Raw genomic sequence first — 21,933 nt, 5'->3', positions numbered from 1 at the left:
TAAAAAATATAAAAACGATTTTAAATAAACTAAAAAAATTTTTTTTTGCTTCCATCACATTACTAAACTAAAAATGTTACACAATCTATAGTAGACTGATTACAGAAATAGAATAGCAATTCAATTATAATGCCACGACACGAGGGATGGCCCCTTATTGTGGAAGTGAACAATAAAAAAGGGTTTGGTCGCACAGAGCACGACAATATTTATCTTGGTCGCACAGGGCACGAAATGAATATTAAATAGTTATTTTGACGATAATAAATTATAATTATAGAATCAGTTATCATAAAAAACTATTTTTATTTCTTATATTATTTGAATAATTCAATGAAGACTTGCTGAAAATAACAAGAAAAAACGGGACATTATATAAAAAAAACTTTGGGACTTTCAAAATTACGGAAATATCCCGTGAAATACAGGTGATGTCCCGTGACACTATATGCAACTTTCTGGCCCGCGATCAGCAGATATACAGCATATCTGATGTTCACTACGGCAGAGACGCCGACACGAAGAAAACATTTGGGAGCTGAGGCTAAGCGGAAATTGCTGGTCGTCCCGTATATACGGGACTCCAAACGCGTACGCAGGAGAGAGAGGGTGCAATACATTGTTTTTTTTTCTTCAGAAATTATTGGGGAAGAGTGCTCAGCCCTCTTTCAAAATTTATTGGGGCTCAAAATGGTCTCAGCTCCTCGGTTCCGGTGTATGACGACTCTGATTTAACGAATAAAATTGCTGGTTTCTTCCGATGCGTCAAATTGGAGTTTGACTATTTCATTATTTTACCTTGATTTTACCATTATTTCATCTTAAATGACAGTAAAATTAAAAAAAAATAACTTTGGGTTTACTATTGCTCAAACAATGATGAGAAAAATTTTGATCTGTGGAACACAAGGTAAAGTTATGTTTGTGTATGCATTGTTTAGAACGTAGGTTTCAAACTGGAGTTCCGCAAGCTTTTTTTTCAGGGATTCAGCGGTATCAAAAGCTGCAAAATTTTTCATTGCTGTTACGATAAAAACAGCTGTGGTGGAGAAATAGTCATGTTTGTTCGAGTTCCGAGAATGGTCTTGTAACCCCTAAAGCAATGGTTCTCAAACTTTTGTTACCCGTGACTCCCTCGCCTTAGGCCGGGCCAATAAAACTCATAGGTTACATTCCAGCAAATGCAAATTTAATATGATTACACTATAAAAGTTTTGTAAAAGTGCTTTTATAAAACTTGCAATATACAACTAATAAACTGGTCAATTACATTCGAGCAAATGCAACCGATCAGTTTATTGGTTGAATTTTTTTCAAGTTTTATAAAAGCACTTTTACAAAACTTTTATAGTGTAATCCCGGACCAAGTCAACGGTCTATGTGCGGCTCCCCAAAATAGTCTAATAAAAAACCACTTCAGAACAACGAACATGCACACACCAACATCGGCAGATCACCGCGACTCTCCTAGAAGCCGAGACGCACACTTTGAGAACCACTGCACTAAGGGTTCCACATTCTATCATGGGGCACCACAAGGATGGTGCTGACAGGGCTCCAGGTCAGGGGGTTCGGGACGATTATCATGTTTTGTTTTTCCACACTGTAAATTCACTATAGACGACAGGTGCCCGTGAAAAGACTGGTCTGGGGGCCCTCGAAAAGTCCCAGCCTAGAGGTCCTGCTCCAGGATGCGGGGGGTTCCGCGTGAACTGAAAAACATAGGAAATCTGTCTTAAAAGTACAGATTTTTTTTTCTTAACCATAATAATCGAAATTAACGTTTTAGATTGCATAGAGAAAAAAATGTTCTCCCGAACACTATTTACTCGTACTAATAAAACATGCCAGTATCGAATAAATAATTAATCAATTATCAAAAACAATAGCCGGAAATTTTTACCTGATAGGAATCGTCGTGAAAACATTCGAAAACTCATTCAAATCGACCGCCATCTTGTAAGTTTTATTTGTGTTGTTGTTGAAAAGAGAATCGAGGAAACAACAGGAAATTCTGATTGAATTATACAGGGATATCGGCTGCGATGACCATTCCCTGACGGAGAATAGAAACAGGAAATTAACTGACGTCATCTTATCTTCTCTCCAGTTATACGAGGCTGTATGCAACTAAAAAGGCCATCCCTTACGATTGATTAATAATTCAAAATGGTTCTAAATATATAGATAGTCAACCCTCAGTTTACGAAACTAACGTTTAGAAATTCTGATTCTCCTCGTTACAGCCAAACAGAGTCAAGCAACTGTGACGTTGTGAAGTGTACCTCCTGCTGCTATGTTTGGCAACTTATCGCCAAACACCAGCGTCTATTAACGATTTCGCTATTATTTTGTCATTACGTCTCATTTGCTCATACGATAATATTACAATGATATAAGTTAACAATACTATAATATTACGATCATAATAATAATGATATATATTATATAATAATAATTATATTGACATGCAATAAATACAGTGGCTTGCCGAAACACAAGTTCTATGTTTGGTTTTCTAATGAATCTATTACGAGTATCATTATGAATCAATAAATGATAGCAGGGCCGTTATTATTGTCAACTTGATGTAACTGAACCACATTTGGCTTAAATCAGAAAAAAATGAAAACATTTTTTATAGTGATTCAATAAACGATAACTTATTATACGGGGGTGCCGCTTGACTCTGATTGGCTGGTTACGTGGAGAGCTCAGAATTTCTAAGCGCTACAGTTTACGAACGCCTTGGTATATGAACACGTAAAACGGCTTAAACCCTAAAGGAAACGTATTTCAAAAGTCTGAGATTAAAATTTTTTTTTGATCGAATTTGGTTGAAAAATTATGTTCCATCAGATTTAAATTCCCGTAACCAAATACGGCTCCTCTTATCCAGCCCATGGATCGGCTCGGCAGGTCGTTTCAAACTTCACGAAGCCCTGGAGAAAAGAATTTTTCAAAGATGTTTTACAATAATATCTGACATAGAAGTAACAGTTAGTAACTTCCGGAAACATTATTTTTATCATCCTACATTACATGGTTCTTATCTACAAAGCTTGGTATCAAATGTCTTAAAAAGAACCATCAATTTGTCTTAGAGTATATTTTGTGGCCAGATAGTGTTGCGAACGGAGATTTTGAGAGCTTTGACCATGGCCCCTCACAAGAGCGGGCTGACAGGGCTCTAGCCCTGAGAGGCCCGGGACAATTTTAATTATTTTTTGGCTTTTTCACGCAATAAATTAGATTTAGTGTAAAACCCGTGGAAAGTCTGACCGGGAGCTCACGAAAGATCCCAGCCTAGGGGCCCTGATCTACGATGGGGGGGGGGGGGCATGGCTTTGAGACTGAGATTATGATTCATATTCCTGAAACCAGTCTTAGCCCTGACATCGTTTATTTCGTTTGCATTTCATCCCTTTCGAATTATGGTAATTTTTTCACAGTTTGCTTGATGATAACTAGAGTCCGGATTATATACAAATGTATATGTGCATATGCATTTGCATATTTTGGCTTTTTTTAGCATTAATGCATATAAATGCATAAAATCGAAGAATTTTCCGAATAAGTACTCTTAAATAAACTTTCAAAAACATACAATCACTTTTTTTTATAATCTTTCAAATAAATATTGCTAATAATACAGTAAAACCTCTCTTTTGCGGTCACCGGCGGGACAAAAAAATTCGTTGATAAGAGAGGGGTGACCTTTGATTGGTGGATTTGAAATTCATACTTCCATTAAACAAGGGGAAAATATTATTTGGCCGTAAAAGAAAGGTGACCGCATCTGAGGGGTGTCCGTTAAAAGGGGGTTTCATTGTATTTTTATAACATAGGTTTTTCTGCCGCAGTTGAAATTTAGTGAATTAAATAGAGATGATCGCATTTTCAAAATATCAAGTGTTCTATTATTAAGGCTATTTCTAGTGAGATGTCAAAAGCGTTCAATATTTTTAGAAATGGTGTCGAAATTCTTTTGTTACTGGTACTTCGTTACTGAGCAGCTACGACAAACTAGAAATTAGAAAAAGTGCCTAAATAAAAAATATGTAGAAGGTTTTTTGCATATGCAGGTATATATGCGGGGATATTTTATTTAAATGAATATGCACTGAGAAATAGAAAATATTCATTTTAAAAGCATATCTGCTTTTTTTGCATGGCGATTTTTTAAATGCATATTTTCTCATTTTTGATAATTTTTAACTTTTTCATGATTTTTTCGTGTAGGCTATATTTTGGGTTTTAATGTATATTTTAGCATTTTTAAGTGCATATTTCTGCATTTTAAGTGCATATTTCTGCATTTTAAGTGCATATTTCTGCATTTTAAGTGCATATTTGCATATTTTTAGTGCATATTTGCATATTTTTAGTGCATATTTGCATATTTTTAGTGCATATTTGCATATTTTTAGTGCATATTTGCATATTTTTAGTGCATATTTGCATATTTTTAGTGCATATTTGCATATTTTTAGTGCATATTTGCATATTTTTAGTGCATATAATCCGGGCTCTAACGATAACCATTGGTTATACTCTGGAGCCATGCTGGGGTTAGGATTTCGCGGCCCGGTGCAAAAAAAATTTTGCGGGCCCTCCCCTCCAAAAAAAATTTGATGCAGTCGCTCCCCAACTTATAAATTTTCGACTTAAAATTGATCGGCAAAAAATTGTCCTAAAAAAAAGCTCATTTTATTACATTCATTTTTTTGTTATTTAAGGAACGCGTTGATAGTTGAGATCGTAATCAATCAAACACGATGTATTGAGAGGGAATCGCATTTTAATTAATTTCACAAAATTTATACATGATTAATAAAGGGCCGTTCAAGTATTACGTCAGCAAATTTTTAGCCATTTTTGACTACCCTCCCCCCCATTGTCAGCAAAATTTCGTCAGCACTGCCCCCTACTTCCTAGCGCATATTGGTGGGATCAGCAGCGTACACGGGAGGGGCATGGGGGGGGGCAGCTCTTGCGTCTTCCCCCCCCCCCAGACGAAAAAAAATTATTTTTTTAATGCAAAAAATACTTTTTTTAAAATTATAATTTCGAAAGTAAATACCTTTATATGTTATTATAATCAATTTCTGTTGATTTCAATGCTATTTGAAAGGTACGAACTCAGAATTTCTCTTTAAGAAATTCATTGTGACCCACCCTTTATATTGTAAACCCTTGACCCACGAACCAAATGTGGCCCTGAAGGTTATCTGAAGGAAGGAATAAAGCGGAATATATAAAAAATCGCTTAAATTACCTGTGGCATAATTCCAGAGAGTGACCCGCGGTACATTCTCAGATCACTAAAGTATAAAGATCACTTTCACATTCACACATCACTTAAGTAATCCGAGACAGTTCCAAAACACTTAAGCGGCACAGACACATTCCCAGAGCACTGAAGCGGCCCGAACACATTCCCAGAGTACTGAAGCGGCCCGAACACATTCCCAGAGCACTTGAAGGATCCGTAAAATATTCAGAGATCACTAAAGTGGCTCTATAGGGGACATATCAATAGGGAGAATGCTAGTTCAGGTGCCTAATAACTATCGAAAGGTTTTTTTTTGTTTTTGGCACACCGAATAAGATTCCATTAAGAATATTTCATATCTTCATAAAGGGCGGTTGATGACGTAATCATCCAACCCCCCCCCCCTCGTCATCAAAAGTCAGCAAATAGGAAACCCCCCTTTCCCCATCGATGCTGACATAATACATGAATGGCCCCTAATAATTAGCGAGGTCCACCTGCTTACACTTCATCGTGGCTCGAACCATATTGAACACACACAGACATACATTTTTTTCATACTTTTAAAGTGTTTTATCATCTCTTTATCGGATATACGTTGCAATTCGATGACTGTGACAATTTTTCGAATTGTTTATAGCTGTTTTGTTTAAAGTAAATAATAGCAGTAAAGGAATCAAGCGCTAAGATTCACACACACACACAAAAATTAAGGAAAAAAAATTCGGAAACACGTTAGAACTGTATTTGAAAATGTAGATTAATTTTAAATTACTACACAGTATATTCCGTATTGGAGTTTTGGAAAACGCTATAAGTAGGACTCACTGTATATGAGCTTTTCAATGTTATTACTTGTTTAAAACCAAGAGTTTCTTGCCACAAATAAAATCCAAGATTACAATCCCAGTATTTGAATATTCAAATTCGAAAATAAAAAGACGCCCTAGTATAGGTTGTCGAATATTAACAACACTAGCTGCAATCAGTCTAAACCTCAGATGTGATTTATTTAAAAGTAGGCAAACACATTGTCTTATCAGAAAATGAACCGCCTGGCCTGCAAGCAACATAGACTACATCCTAAATTTTCGGATCTTTGTGCTCTTAAATGTCTCAATTCATGAAACAAAATATTTCTCATGTTGGTACTGTACTAGGTGATTAATTGGAATGAGAAGAAAAAAAACAGAGAAACGTCTTACTTTTTTTCGGAAGCTCAGCAGTGAAAACTGTCAAAATTTATAATTCGTACATTGTATATCCGCCTTCCGGAACATATGGGAGAATGATTCAGATGGTGTTTATGACTGAAAAACTCTCAAGCCTCCCTAGGAAAACATGACAGTTCAGAGGTTCCCAGGAAGGCATGCAATTATCACTTCACACAGTGGAAGTTGCCTCGCTCCTGGGCAGATATCATCTAGAGATGTCCCCATGCTACAGAACACTATAGAACATAAATAACTAAAGCACCGCACGGATAAAAAGTACAAACATTCACCTTGTGCGCACTATTGGTATCTCCAGACCAGATAACTGCAACGAGAGGAGAGGTTTCCAAGGGGAAAAAAATTACTAAATTTCTTTTATGATGTCTCTTTTCCTTTGATGCTCTAAGCATGTTTTTTCTTGGTTAATATAGCCGTCTTGTTCTTTAATGGCAGAAAGAAAGGCCCGACTTTTTTCAGTGATAAGAAATGCGACCACCTACATATATACAGTCTTTTCCTCTTTGAAATAAGCTAATGCCATACATAGTAACACTAAAAATGATATTATAGGGGCTTTAAACTGTGAAAGCCTCCTTTCAAAATCATTAATAGTTTAACAGGAAAAAAAAAAGAAATTTAATCAAAAATTTCCAAAACATCTCCTGAGAAAGGAAAAGGTTTCTTTTGGAAAAATTGCGGCCCCTGAAATTTTGCGGTCCGGTGCGACCGCACCTTTCGCACCCACCTAAGTCCGGCCCTGTCTAGAGCTGTTGTAAAAGTTCTCACTAGAAATCTTCAGAGTCCCAAGAACGGATCAATATTTTACATTGATTGCTATGGGAAAAATTATTTCGGTTTGCGAACAGTTCGGTTTATGAATGGATTTCACTATTAAAGTTTTTAAGCTTCTTAAGCCGAGGGTTGAATGTAAATTCATAAATTTACAAAAAGGACAATAACAAAATTTTCCGACATGATGAAGAATAAAGACAAAGTAGATTTAGTGTTAACCCGGGTGCATCAAGAGGAGGCCTACCAACCTACACTGCACGTCATCTCATCACAATCATCAAGGCTGTGCCAGCTGTTTCTCTAAAGCCGTTGGAATCGGCTTTAAACTGTAGGTTAACGTTAAGACATTTAACTGTAATTAATGGAAGAAATAATTCCAGGATTAATGGAAGAAATAATTCGTGGATTAATGGAAGAAATAATTCTAGAATGATAAGGAAATATATATATAATGCCAGAATTGTCAAAAATTCAGAATTAATGAAAATAATATGCAATTTCAGAATTCGTGAAAATTAAGAAATACATTAATAAGAGAAATAATTCCGGAGTTGAAAATTATGAAATAATAAGAGAAATAATTCCGGACTTTTGGAAATTAAGAATTAACGAAATTAATAATTCCGCAGTTGATGAAAATTCAGAAGTAATGCATGAAATAATTTAAGAATTGGTGAAAGCCTCCAATAACTTACTGTGAGAGTGGGCCTCATAAAACGCGGGCCCGGTGCGACCGCACGAGCATAGGCGGAGATACACTTGGAAGTCTGGGGGGGGGCACGGTCATTATTGCTGGGGGGCAAGATGATGATGATGATGTCAACTCATATGTACATATATACATTAGATCAGTCGACTCCACCTTTAACGCTGGGCTGGGGGGGGGCAATGCCCCTTCCCAACGCCCCCCTCCGCATCGCCGCCCATGCGCACCAGTCGCACACCCCTGAGGGTGGCTCTGCCTCAAATACAGTCGAATCCCGTTTTAACGAATACCGTTATAGCGAAAATCTCGTTTTAACGAACACTTTTTTTAATCCCCCAAATAAGTTTAGGTAGGAGAAATGCAAATACCTCGAATTCCTTTATAACGAAATTTCGTTATAACAAAGTGATTTCACCGGTCTCTTGGAGTTCGTTATAACGAGATTCGACTGTATACCTAATTTTGTGAGGTTTTGGGCCACGCTAATAATTCCAAAAGTGATATGGATTTCTCAACTTTAGAAATCGCACATTGTCATGCGGATTATTGAGGAATTACAGAAGCCGAGAAATTCAAATATGAAAGGCTAGAATACGCTGACCATATTTCTTAGAATAAAATATGGGAACTTGGGATCCCGAATATGGGAAATTGCAAATTGTGAAAAAATGATGCCAAAATTAAGCCAGCGCCTGACAGATAGAAAAAATAATTTGGTCATCCGCCAAATATATTTTTTTTCTCGAGAAAAACAAGACTTCAGCTATGAAAAGAAACTTGATTTTTTGAAAATGTTTACACTGGAAGAACGCTGGTGTCCGGGGATATGATCGAAGTGTACAAATGGGATGAATACGATGGAACATGAATTATTAATACGCTGTCAATCGACTACTTTGACAAGGGGACACCAGTATCGATTGGTAAGGGACAATTCTATGCTGTGATGTGTGTCACAGGGAATTTTTCTGTAATATGGTTGTTAATAAATGCAATAGCTTACCCTCGGGGGTAGTAAATTCTAACACAATTGACACGTTTAAAGAGAAATACGATAAACATACGTTGGGGTAAATCGAGAAGCTATCCATACTTAGATAAGACAACCATAAATATTTTTTAATGGGCATTGTATTATATTTTATGATGTATATATAGTTTTTATAATTACATTTTCAATTGGGTTGCTGTATTTTACAAACATATGGCATCCATGAGATAGATGGCTTTTTTCTCAGCCCGAGATATCAAGGAAACTGTTATTTTCCGGATATTATGCTGAGATGAACTCGGAAAGAAAAGTCATAAAGTCTCCGCCTTGCATACCGGGCAAGCATGCTACCATCTACACCACTGGAGACATGACCCTGCCTCCCTTATTTCACGCCCTGTGGCGTGAGGCGCTGAAGTAGAGGCATTAGTAGCCTCTCTTAACTTCAGAAAACGGCTCCCAGGTGGGACGATTTAGCCTCACTCCAGCGCCTCACGCCACAGGGCGTGAAATAAGGAAGGCAGGGTCATGTCTCTAGTGGTGTAGATGGTAGGATGCTTGCCCGGTATGCAAGAGGGCCTGGGTTCGAGAGTCCCGGCGGAGACTTGATGACTTTTCTTTCCGAGTTTACCTCAGCATAATATCCGGAAAATAACTGTTTCTTGGAGGCATCCATATTTGTTATGGGCATTTTTTTCTCAGCCACCTCGTTGGACATTTTGCCTGTTGTGACCTTGCATTTGTATTGCTTTATATTTGTAAAAAGGCCGAATTAGGACATAGGACCTACAGGACACCCTGTATATGTCTCAACATACAAAAAGTTAGAATGGTGAAGGGCCACCTTAATGCATGGGCCTGCCCAGGCACGCCTCCAAGATAATATCGTGGTTCTGTGGTTTTCGGAAGCAAGTATGTAGTAAAAATAAGTACTGTAAGAGTATGTAAATTGGTAGACCGGTGATTCTAGCCAGGTAGAGACCCAGAACATCACTTTGCCCAGGGGCTCTATAGCTTATTAAGATGACACCTATCATTATGAAATTAAAAGGCATCCTGATCTTTCATTCAACAAAAAAAAAAAAGAACTTTATCAAACAGTAAGAAGGAATGCACAAAATAACACCCGGAAACTAAAAAAATGAACAAAATAATAAGCACAAGTACCTATCTGATACCGAAAAAGTATGTTACGGTAAATGGGATAAATCGGTAACTATGCATAATTACCAATCGTCTTGGTAAGTTCGATAAATTTCATTGCATTTATCACATTTACCAAAATCACGTGAAACTATCACTTTAATTTGACCACTTAACAGCTTTGCCCGTACGTGATGCACTACACGTATTTTGCTATAAAAATCAAATTAAATTGAAATTTGGCCCTGTTAATGTTGACTTACTTAATATTTATCAACATGTGTAACCGAACACACATTTAAACATAATTAACATTACCGATCAGCCATCATCCTGAACTGAAGTTCATGCACAAGCCCGGATATTTCAAATAATTGATTGACGATTCATTATATTTACCAATACAAGCTGGGACTTATACATCATCAACGGTAAATGTAATAAATCCACACAATATCTATAAAACTTACCAAAACGGTCGCTGATTATGCATAATCACTGGATTTACCGCGTAACATATACATAATACTTGACACTGAAATATTTTAAATACTGCATGTATTATATAGAATAATAGTCAATTTGAAAAAAAAACCCAAAACAAAGGAAAAAAAGTGAATAAACATGACCTGAAAGACACGTGAAAAAAGCACTGTAGGAGTGAGAAAGTACAGTACTTCAAATATATTATTTGATGCACTAAAGTGAATAACTGATGCTTCAAGAAATAATAATTTTCCACTTACTTCCTCAGCAATGATATCCGAAAGATGTTTCAGCACGTGAAGAAAGGAATTCATCCACTACCACTACACAACAAAGAATGAACTGGAAACTATTCTGACCTTGCAAATGTCATCACACCAGCTGTGGTAAAGAAGTCTGAATCTTCTCTTCCTCGTTGGTTTCCCTCCCTTGCCTCCAACAGATAATAAAAAGAAAGACATCGATGTCTTCAACTAGATTCTTGGAATATAGAAGAAAGCAATAACCATCCCCGCCTTCCCAATGCTACTTCTCACCCATCTGCAAACACACCCCTAAAAATCGAATGGTTCATTCCTAAGAAGATTTTGTGTCTCTGTTGAAATTAAAACTATTGTGTCGCTATCGTTTCTAATTGCCTCTATTAAATTATATCTCGATTATTAAATTCCAAGAGATTTTTTTGGAGTTGCTCCATATAGAGATCTATCACTTGATGTATATATTTATTTAGGATTAATTTTTCATTTATTATACCAGGTAATAGCAAATCTGGTAGAGAAGATCAGAAATTAAAACTCTATTTTTTTTTTTTTTGTAGCTAATTTTTTAGAAATTGTTATGAGAAGAGCTAAATGAAGTGATGAATTTTGAGCATGAATGTTTGATGAATTTTATTAAGACTTTTATTATCTTTTCCCCGCTTATTATTCGAAGAAAATAAGCAGAAACACAAACACACGGCAAAAACTTTAAATACGTACGTACATACATCGTATACTCGTAGGCTCGGGCTGCAGCATTTTGCGGTCCGGTATGAAAAACAATTTCATAGCCCACCACAGTATTTTCACACTTGGCCACCACGAGGGAGAGTCTGACAGGGCTCTAGCTCGAAGGGGGTTTGTGTCTATTTTCTGTATTCTATAAATTTACTATTTTTTAAAAATCAATTATAAATTATTTCTTATTATAGTTTATATATTTTCAAAGGCAGCCTGTGGGAAAAAAATATGGCTCAAAGGACCCCTCCGTTTGTCTGTATCTAATAAGTTCTTTAAAGTTCCTTTTTTCTAATAAGTATCTTTTGTTCTGGTATTTCAATATAGGGCAGCGATGTCTTAACGAGTGGCTCCGATAACCTCTTCACACCTGAGCCGAAACTGGCAGTTAAAAAAAAGGGGTTTTTTTTGATTGATTTGTGTTTATTGCATGCCAAAATGCTCTTTGAAAAGATTTTTTTAATTGATTAATTAATTAATTTAGGTCGATATCTGTACTGGAACCATTTGAGTCATATACATACACATATACATACCTCAGGTCGTAATTTGAAAAAAAGAATCATTAAAAACCGTTGAAAAGGAGTTATCCTGGAGTACCTCTGGAGCGAAGAAGATAATCGGATTCTCATGGTTTTGCTGTCCTCTCGTTTTAGTCTAATTTATGCGAACGGGCGGTATCACAAATTGGCCGCTCGTAGACGGAGATAGACATAAGTTTAAGACCATTAGATCAGTCAAAGGTCTTCTCCACCTTTGACGCTGGGGTTCATGCCCCCCCCCTCCGTATCTCCGCCTATCCGAACTTGCCACCCAGCGCTATAGCTCACTTGACCTCCTCTAAGTTGTTTAACCGAGTAATAAGCCACTGCCGTTAATAGTCGTGGTCTATATCCGTACGGTGGTCCGAGTCAAACATAGTAGCCTGAAATTATTGAAGACTTTTATTATTTCGGAGTAATCAAATCTGAAAATTACTCTTTTCATTGATATTCTTTATTTTCAATAATCCAGAAATTATTTCTTCAACTAAATTCTGAATTTTCACGAATTTTTTTTCAACAAATAGAGATTTTTCTTAATTCTGAAAATGATTCCTTCATTAACTGTGAGAATTTCCATTGTTCTGAAAACATTTCTTAAATTAATTCTGGTTTTTTATTTTTTCTGAGTCTTCATTATTCTTCAACTTTCATTTATTCTGAAATAATTTCTCTTATTAATTCTGAATTCTTTAGAATTTTCATGAATGCTCAGTGCTTCCTAAATTTTTGTTTTGGTACTGTATTTTCATTATTTCTGTATATACGAGTTATTAATAAGTTGGTAATGTAATTATGCATGAATTTCTGGATGCAGACCCTTCCACTTGAAAGTGCGTCCCTTTGTAGGGTTTATTCAGAAGAGCCCCTCGTATCAGTCATGGGGAGCCCGGGGCGAAAATAACTGCGGGCCAATGACGTTTCGGGCGGGGAAAGAAACGACATACAAAGGTTCATACATTATTACAGAATATAAAGGAATGCTGAAAAATAAATTACAAAGAAAATATAAACTCACAATTTAAAGGTAAATCAATACAATAATTAATGAAAATCGCAAATTGATAAAGATTCAGAACGGAAGAAAATTTTAAACTAATGAAAGAAATAATTCCAAAACTAATGATATTTAGGACCTTATGAAAGAAATAACCTAAAAAGTAATGAAAATTTAGGATTGATGAATTAAAAATAAGAAAAATAATTGAAGGAAAATATATCAGAACAAAACCGTCAAAATTCAGAGTAAATGAAAGAAATATTTGATTAATTAGGGAAAGAAATAATTCCACAATTAATAAAAGATATAATTTACGAATTAATGATAATTCAGGATTTATGAAAGAAATAATTTGAGAATTGAAGAACGTATTCAACAATTTTTTTGTGGCTCCCTGTTCGATTTGGGCCTCTATCTCACTTTGGCTGGCCCACAACGAGAAACAAAAATGCATTTATTCACACTGTGTGGCGGAGACCTTTTCTCGAGACGAATAATTTTTCGTAATATAAATTATTTGTTTTCTTAGTTGAAGCTCAGACACCTTGTTTTACTTATTAAAAAAAATTTAATTGATATATACAATATATAGGCTATATTTGATTTTTTCACTTCATCACCGTTGAGTGCGGGCTTCTTGCAACCGTACCTGTCATTCACCCTAAAGGTACGTCCATAGTGCACCGCTTTATCGCTTAAACCGCGGCAGTTGTAGAAAGCGAGATGATCCCGCGCCATTCTAGCCGGAGTCCAACGAGAGTGGGCTAGGGGACCCTTGGTAAGATAATTTAAGTTAAAGATAATAAAAGTCTTTGTCAGGATCCGCGGTCGTCTCGTGCCTCGGGGAAGCAATAATTTTTATATCTTCCAATACAAAGGCAGCGGAACGAGCGTCTTCCTTTGAAAATGACTGAACAAGTAGGGATTACTTCACGCCGGCTGTGGTTTTTGCGGTTATGTTCAACAAAGACTTTTATTATCTTTAGACTTTTATTAACTTTAATTATCTTACCAATGGTCCCCTAGCCCACTCTTGTGGGACGGAGGCTTTATGTTCAACAACGACTTTTATTATCTTTAGACTTTTATTCACTTTAATTATCTTACGAAGGGTCCCCTAGCCCAGTGGTTCTCAACCTTTGGAAGCCCGTGGCAAAGTTTTATTTATTTTTGTAAGTGAAAGTCCCGGTCAAATAAAAGACTAATGGAAAATGAATGGGGAAAATGAAACGGCAGATCAGTCGTGGCCCGGTATGAAGGATGTCACGGCTCAGTACAGGGCCGCGGCCCGACGGTTGAGAAACACTGCCCTAGCCCACTCTCGTGGGACTGATCTTTATAGTGCACCGCTCGCGGGAGCGTCCGCCTGCATGATCAGTTGGCATCATGGAACTCTTACGTGGGGATCTATTATGTTTTTTTGTTGTCAACTGAGAAAAGAATATTTATCATAAAATTAAACATGAAAGAAAGAATGACGAATATCCATGAAATAAATAGGACTCGCCTTGAAGTTGTAATGGATTTAGTGTAATCGCTAATTATAGTTAATTAATTGATGATAAATCAGCGATTTCACTTTTAGTGTCATGACTAAATTTCGATTAGAAATACGACAATTAATTGTTACAAAATTCCGTTGGATTTAGTTTTATAGTTAACTAATTAACGATAAAACACACTAAATCTAAAGGTATTTTGATTGATTAAAGATATCGATTTTATTATGTCATAACTAATTAACGATTAGTATTAACAATAATTATTCGTCATCAAAACTTCGTTGTATTCAGTATAATCGTTAATTATCCTTAATTAATGATTAATTAATGATTTCGCTTTTATTATGTCATAACTAATCAACGATTAGTAATAACGATAATTAATCGTTACAAAAACCCCGTCGATTTACTCTATTTCACTATAAAACGAATACTTTGAGGAAAGTATCAGTTTTGAAGTGCAAGCGGTGATTATTATTTCTTTTTCTCGCCTGTCGTCAAGCAAGAAAAAGAAATAATTCATTCCGGTTAAAGCGGGTAAAAGCAGGTAGGCGGGCGCACTATGGCCGCCCCAATGAGTTTCACGATCTTTTCTTCAGCCGCGATAAAGCGAGAATCGGTTCGCTATGGACGTACCTTTAGGGTGAGTGACAGGTACGGTTGCAAGAGGCCCGCAACCGTACCTGTGAACCGTGTCATCAACGATGATGAAGTGCTCTGTTCCCCAGAGCACACATATTATTTCAAGGATAAAAAGATAAAGAAACGATGATGTAGAGACAGAGTCGCAACTGCAAAAAGAAAATTTGCTCTGTCTCCCGGGCAAGAAACCATTTTGGCAACCCCCACCCGACCGCAAATTTTAACGGAAAATGAATAAACTCAGCACCCTTCCTGTTCCAGTGCTAGGGGCTGACTCACACCAGACTCCCCTGCCCTCGATCAGTTGCGGCCATGGATGCAGATATATCTGTTATTGCCAATGTCCGAAGTCTAGGCACTTTGCAAAGTGACCATAGCATTTTCTTATTGGGATACTGAAGTACAAGCCTCAATGTCAGCTTTATAAAAAGAAGGGTAGAAGTTTTTTTTCTTCCCACACTCGATTTGGGCCACAAGAAGGTTGTTTCCAATAGAGAGTAGTGGAATGCACCGTTATTACTGTTTTGATATACATGCGTATGTCATCACCTAATGAACAAAGCTCCCTCTAGCGGCATCATTACGATACGCGAAAGCTTTTCCACTACACCGTGTGTGTGGTTACAAATTAACAGTCCTCACTACTGACGTGTGTCGCCTCAAGTTTACTCGTGTGAAGTTTTTCTTCGACTGGCGAAATATGGTAAGTTTTTAAATTTTCATACGAGGAATTCAATTATTTTGTTTCCGGTTTATTTCTTGTGCAATGAAAACAACTTCCCTTTGAAAATAGAATGGTTCTTGAAAGCAGGGCCCCGTCTTAAGAACATCGTGGGCGCTCGAGCATTGATTTGTATGTGGTTCCCCCAAACTGGCTAGGAATACCCACGTGCCAATTTACATAATTACTCTCGAAAATTGTATCTAGATCTACTAATCATGAGGCCCCTTTTACACGTGAGGCCACCGGGCCGTACTCGGATGTGTCCATGCGTTAAAGACGGCGCTGTTTGAAAGTTGTTCGTTTCGTGAAAATGTAGAATTAAATTTTCCCGGTTAAAATAGTAATAAAAGATTTTGTTACCACTCACAAAATATACAGTGGATATCCTGCTAATAACGGGTTTCAAAAAGGTATTATGAAAAACGTCGAAAACGGTAAACGCTTTTTGAGTTGGAACGTTATATTAAGAACTTCGTTCAAGTGGGGATGTTATAAGCGGGATCCACGTTTTTATGATCAATCAACACGGAATAATGCAGCGTATTATTTGTAGAATAAAAGTAGTTTTTCTTTTAAAAGACAAGTGTAGACGGCATCATTGTTGACTTAATTTTTTTCAAAAAGTGTTATAATGAGTTTCTCTTGTGAGTTTCGTGCATTTTTAAATAGTTTTTGGTCGTGTGCAGAGGCTGCTCGAGCTTAGCTGCCGCCCCTAATGGCGATCCTGGTGGCTGGGGCCGTCTTAAGAATATCATGAGGGCCTCCGGGAAAGTGATTTTTCTGAGGCCCTAACCTGGCGAATTCTCGAAAATGTCAACCGGTTTTCATATTTGTGAGCCCCCCCCCCCCTTCTCGAGGTCCCAGTCTGTGCCCGGGTGGGCCCATGCGTTAAGACGACACTGCCTCGGCCGGAGCCTGACAAGGCTTCCGTGAAGGGGACCTCGAGGTAAACCAGCACCTCGTAGAGATAGAAGGCCTCCGTACGAAGCTCGTGACGTCACTGTAGAAGACCATTTCACCTAAGACGCCTTCATATACGAGCGGAACCATCAGGCATTCAGGTCCTCGCCGAAATCCAACAGGGTTGCTGCACGAAATCGTCGCTTCGGAAATGACCGCCAAACAGAGGGAAAAAACAATCGCGTCGGTAAATCTGGCATAGCAACCTAACAAACAGAATTCCCCGCGCGCTAAAAATGGGTGGCAAATACGTATGGAAAATTCAATTTGTGGGAGAAATGAGGAATTTCAAGGAACAGATTTTTACTACGGGAAATAAACCACGTTTCACGAAATTATTGGTAAACAATAGGTTGAATTCGTAACAGTTCGTGTGATTACGATCAAGTGATTAATCTTACACACAAAAGTATATAACAAAAAAAAAGTAACCTTTTTTCAGGTTTTTAGTGAAAATAAAATATTCCTATATATCCCCTACCCCGATCCTTAATTTTAGGATAAAAGTCGGCATACAAAAATATGTATAGTCAATTTAGATTACATGAAGAAAATTTCTTCTGGATATTAAATGATTGTGTGAAGTTAAGGATTTGATAAACTACTGCCTCTAGATACTGGAAATTTAGTAAAAAAATTCTTGAATATTTTAGGAGCATTTATTTTACCAGAATTTTCTTCAGTATATTACAAATTCTGAATAGCACACACAGGTTCAATAATGTGAATTGACAAGCTCAATGAGTGAATGAATTTATTTATTAAAAGAATATTCAAACATAATGTACATAACTGATGAAAGCAAGATTTTGCAAATATCATATTCACAATTTCACATATTTTTCTACACTAAGTAATTAATTACTACACTGCTTTAGAGTACCAGTAAACTTTGAATTACAAAAAAAAAATGCTTAAATAATAGAAATATAGTTCTTTTCTTGAAACTGCGTGACCCAACAGCAATCAATCTGGAAAAAAAAATTTATATATATATATATTCAAAAGCAATACTTTAAGAGAGCCAAGATAAAAAATCAACAACTGCAAATTGAAAATTACAATTATGGCAAAAAAATAGTACACACGTAAATGGTAAATACCCATATTTCGTTATCTGTGACCCCAGTAATAGGTCAATACAGGGGCACAACAAAATACTTTGTCCCCCGGGCAAGCCAGAATTTTGGTATCCTCGTATCTTGCATGTAGAAACAGTTAAAAGATGAATTCTGCACCCCGTCTGGTCCAGCGCCTGGGGCACCAGACCCACATGCACCCCCCCCCCCCCAGTTGCAGCCCTGGGCCAATAATAAGCCAATCTTAAAATTCTAATAAATGTATAAAAGCATCACAACATTAGGATAAATAATCACCAATAAAATACACACATTGATTCCTTTTAATAAATATATTTGTATGTAGCTAGTATCCTACAAACCAAGCTTTCTCTCCTCATCTAAAAAGTAAACAAATAAGCAATGACGAGCAAAAATGAAACACGAACTTTTCTTAAAAATATAAAGACACTGAGGCTCTATAACATTATTAGTGTAAGTGCATAATGTAATTTTTTCTGACACCACACAGTAATTCATTGTGTACAATAGATAGATGTCGATATGTATAGCAAACTATTTCCAGAATTTTACCATTACTCATCCAAAAATTTAAAAGAATATATAAATTACAGGTGAATAAAAGATGAAAAAGACAAATATTTAAGATACCAAAAAAGGTACGAGAAAGACATATTTATGTAAAGATGTTCAGATAAATTTCACTTAGTTTTAGAATCTTTCAAACTTCTCAAATTTCTCGTATTCAGAGGAATGGATGTGTGAAATGATGTTGGCAGAGTGATAAATAGTTACACTTGCGCACTCACTAAAGTGGGGGAGCCTATTTCATAACTTCAGTACCTAGATTAAGTAGCTTAGTTACATTACCAGTTTATTATTTCAATTATATTTTCCTAAATAATTATTTGTTTCTTGTTCAGTGAAATTATCCTTCAATTAACTACAATAGAAATAGAAATAAGTGGTATGAATAGAGTTTTCTTTTAACGTAATCTAGGTTGTGCAATGGTAAAGGAAAACATATCAACAATGGGAATATATTGAGCATACAAGAAAGATTGAATTTGTGCACATGCAACAGTTCATATTTTCAGTGAACATCATTAGTGTGATTACAATTTGGACAATGAATATAAAAACCATTTTCATGAAACGGGGAAAATTTCATAATACATATTTACATGAAGTATTATTATGTGTGATCAGTTGTGAAAATTCACGTGTTCTGATGTTGTGGTAATGGACATCAGAAATAAGTGTCCACCAGTGAATGAGAGAAACCTGATTTTCACGTTTTTCTTGCCATCATAATAATGTGCTATGTGCTTGTACGTGTGTATAATGAGATTTGTTGCTGACAGTTGTCGAAAACTCTTTCATGCTTTCTAAATCTTTTGCACACATTGGACACCTTAATGCTTATTTTCTGAAATAATTGTATTCATATTTTTTTTACTACACTTACCATGATATACCAAAATGTCACTTTTAAAATGTCACTTTTTAACCACAAAGTCAAAAATTAACAAATCAACGATTACAATGCCAGTTAACTTTCTTTTTTTTGTCAGCTTTCTTATATCAGTTTCTAATTCCCCTCAAATTTTACTCACAGAACATATTAAATGTAAAATACAGACCGCAAAATAAATTAAGTGAATTTTTGCTTCATTATTTCTCAAATCTTTGTCTTTTTTTAACTTGCTTTGTGTTGAGCATTTGAAACTGCAGGCTTCGCTAAGCACTAAAATGATAAATTAAAGAAAGCAAACATGCTGGCAATCAGGCCCGTCATTTGGGGGGGGGGGGCGTTTCCCCCCTGGCTTTTGAAAGTACACTACAAATGGTGTATAAATATATATATACATGTGTACCTTTAGTACATGCTCTTTGCCCCCCCCCCCCCCCCCCTTGGAAAAAGTTGAAATGACGGTCCTGCTGGCAATATTAAAAACTAATAATATTTTTGAATATTGAGGTTATTTTCGTGTATCTATGGTTTTGAGGAAAAAATAATTTCATCAAAATTCATAATTCACAATCTTTGAATGCCTTTTTTGCGAAATGTCAATTTTTACAATTGCGCACACGATTACACAAAAATGGTTGGACCAATTATTATGAAATTTTCTACATTTACTAAACTAACTTAGGGCTATAGAAGGAACTAGAATCTTTGAGATTCACAGGAAATTAAAAATTTTGAATATTGCAAAAAATTTGAAAATTTAAAAAAAAAAAAAGATACTTTCCTTCATAATTTCTTAGAACTCCTAATTCATTGAAATTCCACATTCATATCCTTTGGAAGGAAGCACAAGCCATAGATCTAAGTAAAAATTACTCATTTAATCATGCGTGCAAAACAACTATGAATGCAGAGGCAAAATTTAACGTGCAAGTTTTTTGCTCCAAAACTCAGTGTGTATGAAAAATTTAAAAGCATACAAGATAATGATACAAGCTAAACATATAATGCACATTTTAAAACATTATCATTAAACTAATTATAAATAATTTAGCAGAGTAATCACAGCATATGCCTTGCATGAAATCCTGTGTCCCCTTGAGGATATGAACCGCACTAAACGAAACAGTTAATTGTTCATTTTCTGGCTTTATAATAAAGAGAATAGAGAAAATAAGGTTATTCGAACACATTACATACCAAATCATTGCTCAGGACTTTTTCCTTTGGGAAAGAGCGTAAATCATCCCAAGATGGTCTCTCTGGGCTGTCAGTGGTCATGTCTTTCTGTCTGTTCAGAAATTTTGGGAAGGCCTATATTCTTTTTCTGTTGAGGAGTGAGAGGTTTTGGAGGATTGGGAACCTGGAACTATGGGACACAGCAGTTTGCTTCAACTTCTTCTAGCCATTCTTGCCTTTTGTGAGCTGAAATAGGCTTTCTTTAAAATGAACCTGATTTGAAAAAATGAATTAAAAAAATGACTGTTTTAAATCAAGATAAAAAAAACAATGTCAAACAAAAAAAAGTTCATATCGCTTAACATGTACGAATAAATATACAGTATGCAAAAAATATCTCTGCGCCAGTTCTTTGGAATAAGAATTTCAGTAATTTATCTCTGAACAATGGACACTTATACAAGTTTTAATAGTTATTTTCAAATGATTATTTTAAGTAAAAGTGATAAGAAATTGTCTGAAGCTGTTTCAGAATAAAGCATTTGAATTTCAATTGAACACTAACAACGTAAATACATTAAATACACATTAAACAGCATATATTTACCTGTAATCTAACAAGTGATATAAGCACCTTTGCACCACCACCACCACAAAAAAAAAAACCAGCATAAACTTTAACCCTTCCCAAATTATGGCATTGTCTCGAAGTGAAGATTAAGAGTAGAATGAATAAGCTTTGAAACATTTTGTACATCTATAAAAATATGTGAAAAAGAAGTTAAAAATAAAGTTGTGGTGAAAAACCCTATCTAACATTGACGGGGGTCCTTTTAATTCATTTTCCTGGACTAATGCTTGGGAGATTATGACTGACAACAATGACCTGAAAATCATATCTCATGAGGCTCCACTGTACTTAATTTGGCTATATATAGAGCCACTTGAAATATCTTTGATAAATGGTCCCTTAAATTTGCTCAGTACTGTAACACTAACAATTACTAACAAACACATAATTTTGTTGCTTATTGTAAAAAAAAAATAATACGGACAGAAATGAAAATAAACTGAAAAAGTTTTTTACTATTACATTTACTTTTTATTCCACGGAATACTCTCAATGTACAAGCGATAAGTCGCCAAATCGGAAAAGCTCACTTGAGTGATCAAGCAAGATTGCGGGGCTGACGTCCAATTAATTCGATTTCGACTTGTTTTATTAA

The 21,933-nt window shown here is 35.9% G+C and overlaps 2 long non-coding RNA genes across 3 annotated transcripts in view; both read right to left on the bottom strand.

Moving 5' to 3' along the window:
• Window positions 1–10,925, bottom strand: part of LOC149067580 (uncharacterized) — a 58,208-nt gene extending 47,283 nt beyond the window's left edge. The window contains exon 1 of one of the 2 annotated variants that reach the window (XR_016195340.1): window positions 10,868–10,925. This is a non-coding gene — a long non-coding RNA (uncharacterized LOC149067580). Of the gene's footprint in view, window positions 1–1,903; window positions 1,984–10,867 lie in introns of those variants that run through there. The other variant, XR_016195339.1, reaches the window with a different exon arrangement.
• Window positions 10,926–20,310: 9,385 nt separating this feature from the next.
• LOC149067579 (uncharacterized) overlaps window positions 20,311–21,933 on the bottom strand; it is a 50,518-nt gene continuing 48,895 nt past the window's right edge. Inside the window, exons 2-3 of the long non-coding RNA XR_016195331.1 lie at window positions 20,729–20,980; window positions 20,311–20,389 (exon numbers count right to left, since the gene is read on the bottom strand). This is a non-coding gene — a long non-coding RNA (uncharacterized LOC149067579). The remainder of the gene's footprint in view (window positions 20,390–20,728; window positions 20,981–21,933) is intronic.

This window comes from Pholcus phalangioides, unplaced genomic scaffold (genome assembly GCF_987345545.1).
Source record: "Pholcus phalangioides strain wild (caught in Gottingen) unplaced genomic scaffold, Ppha-v1.0 ptg000029l_1, whole genome shotgun sequence".
Lineage (NCBI taxonomy): Eukaryota > Metazoa > Arthropoda > Arachnida > Araneae > Pholcidae > Pholcus > Pholcus phalangioides.
The sequence above is the reverse complement of the archived record's forward strand: the minus strand, read 5'-3'. Positions and strand labels throughout refer to the sequence as shown.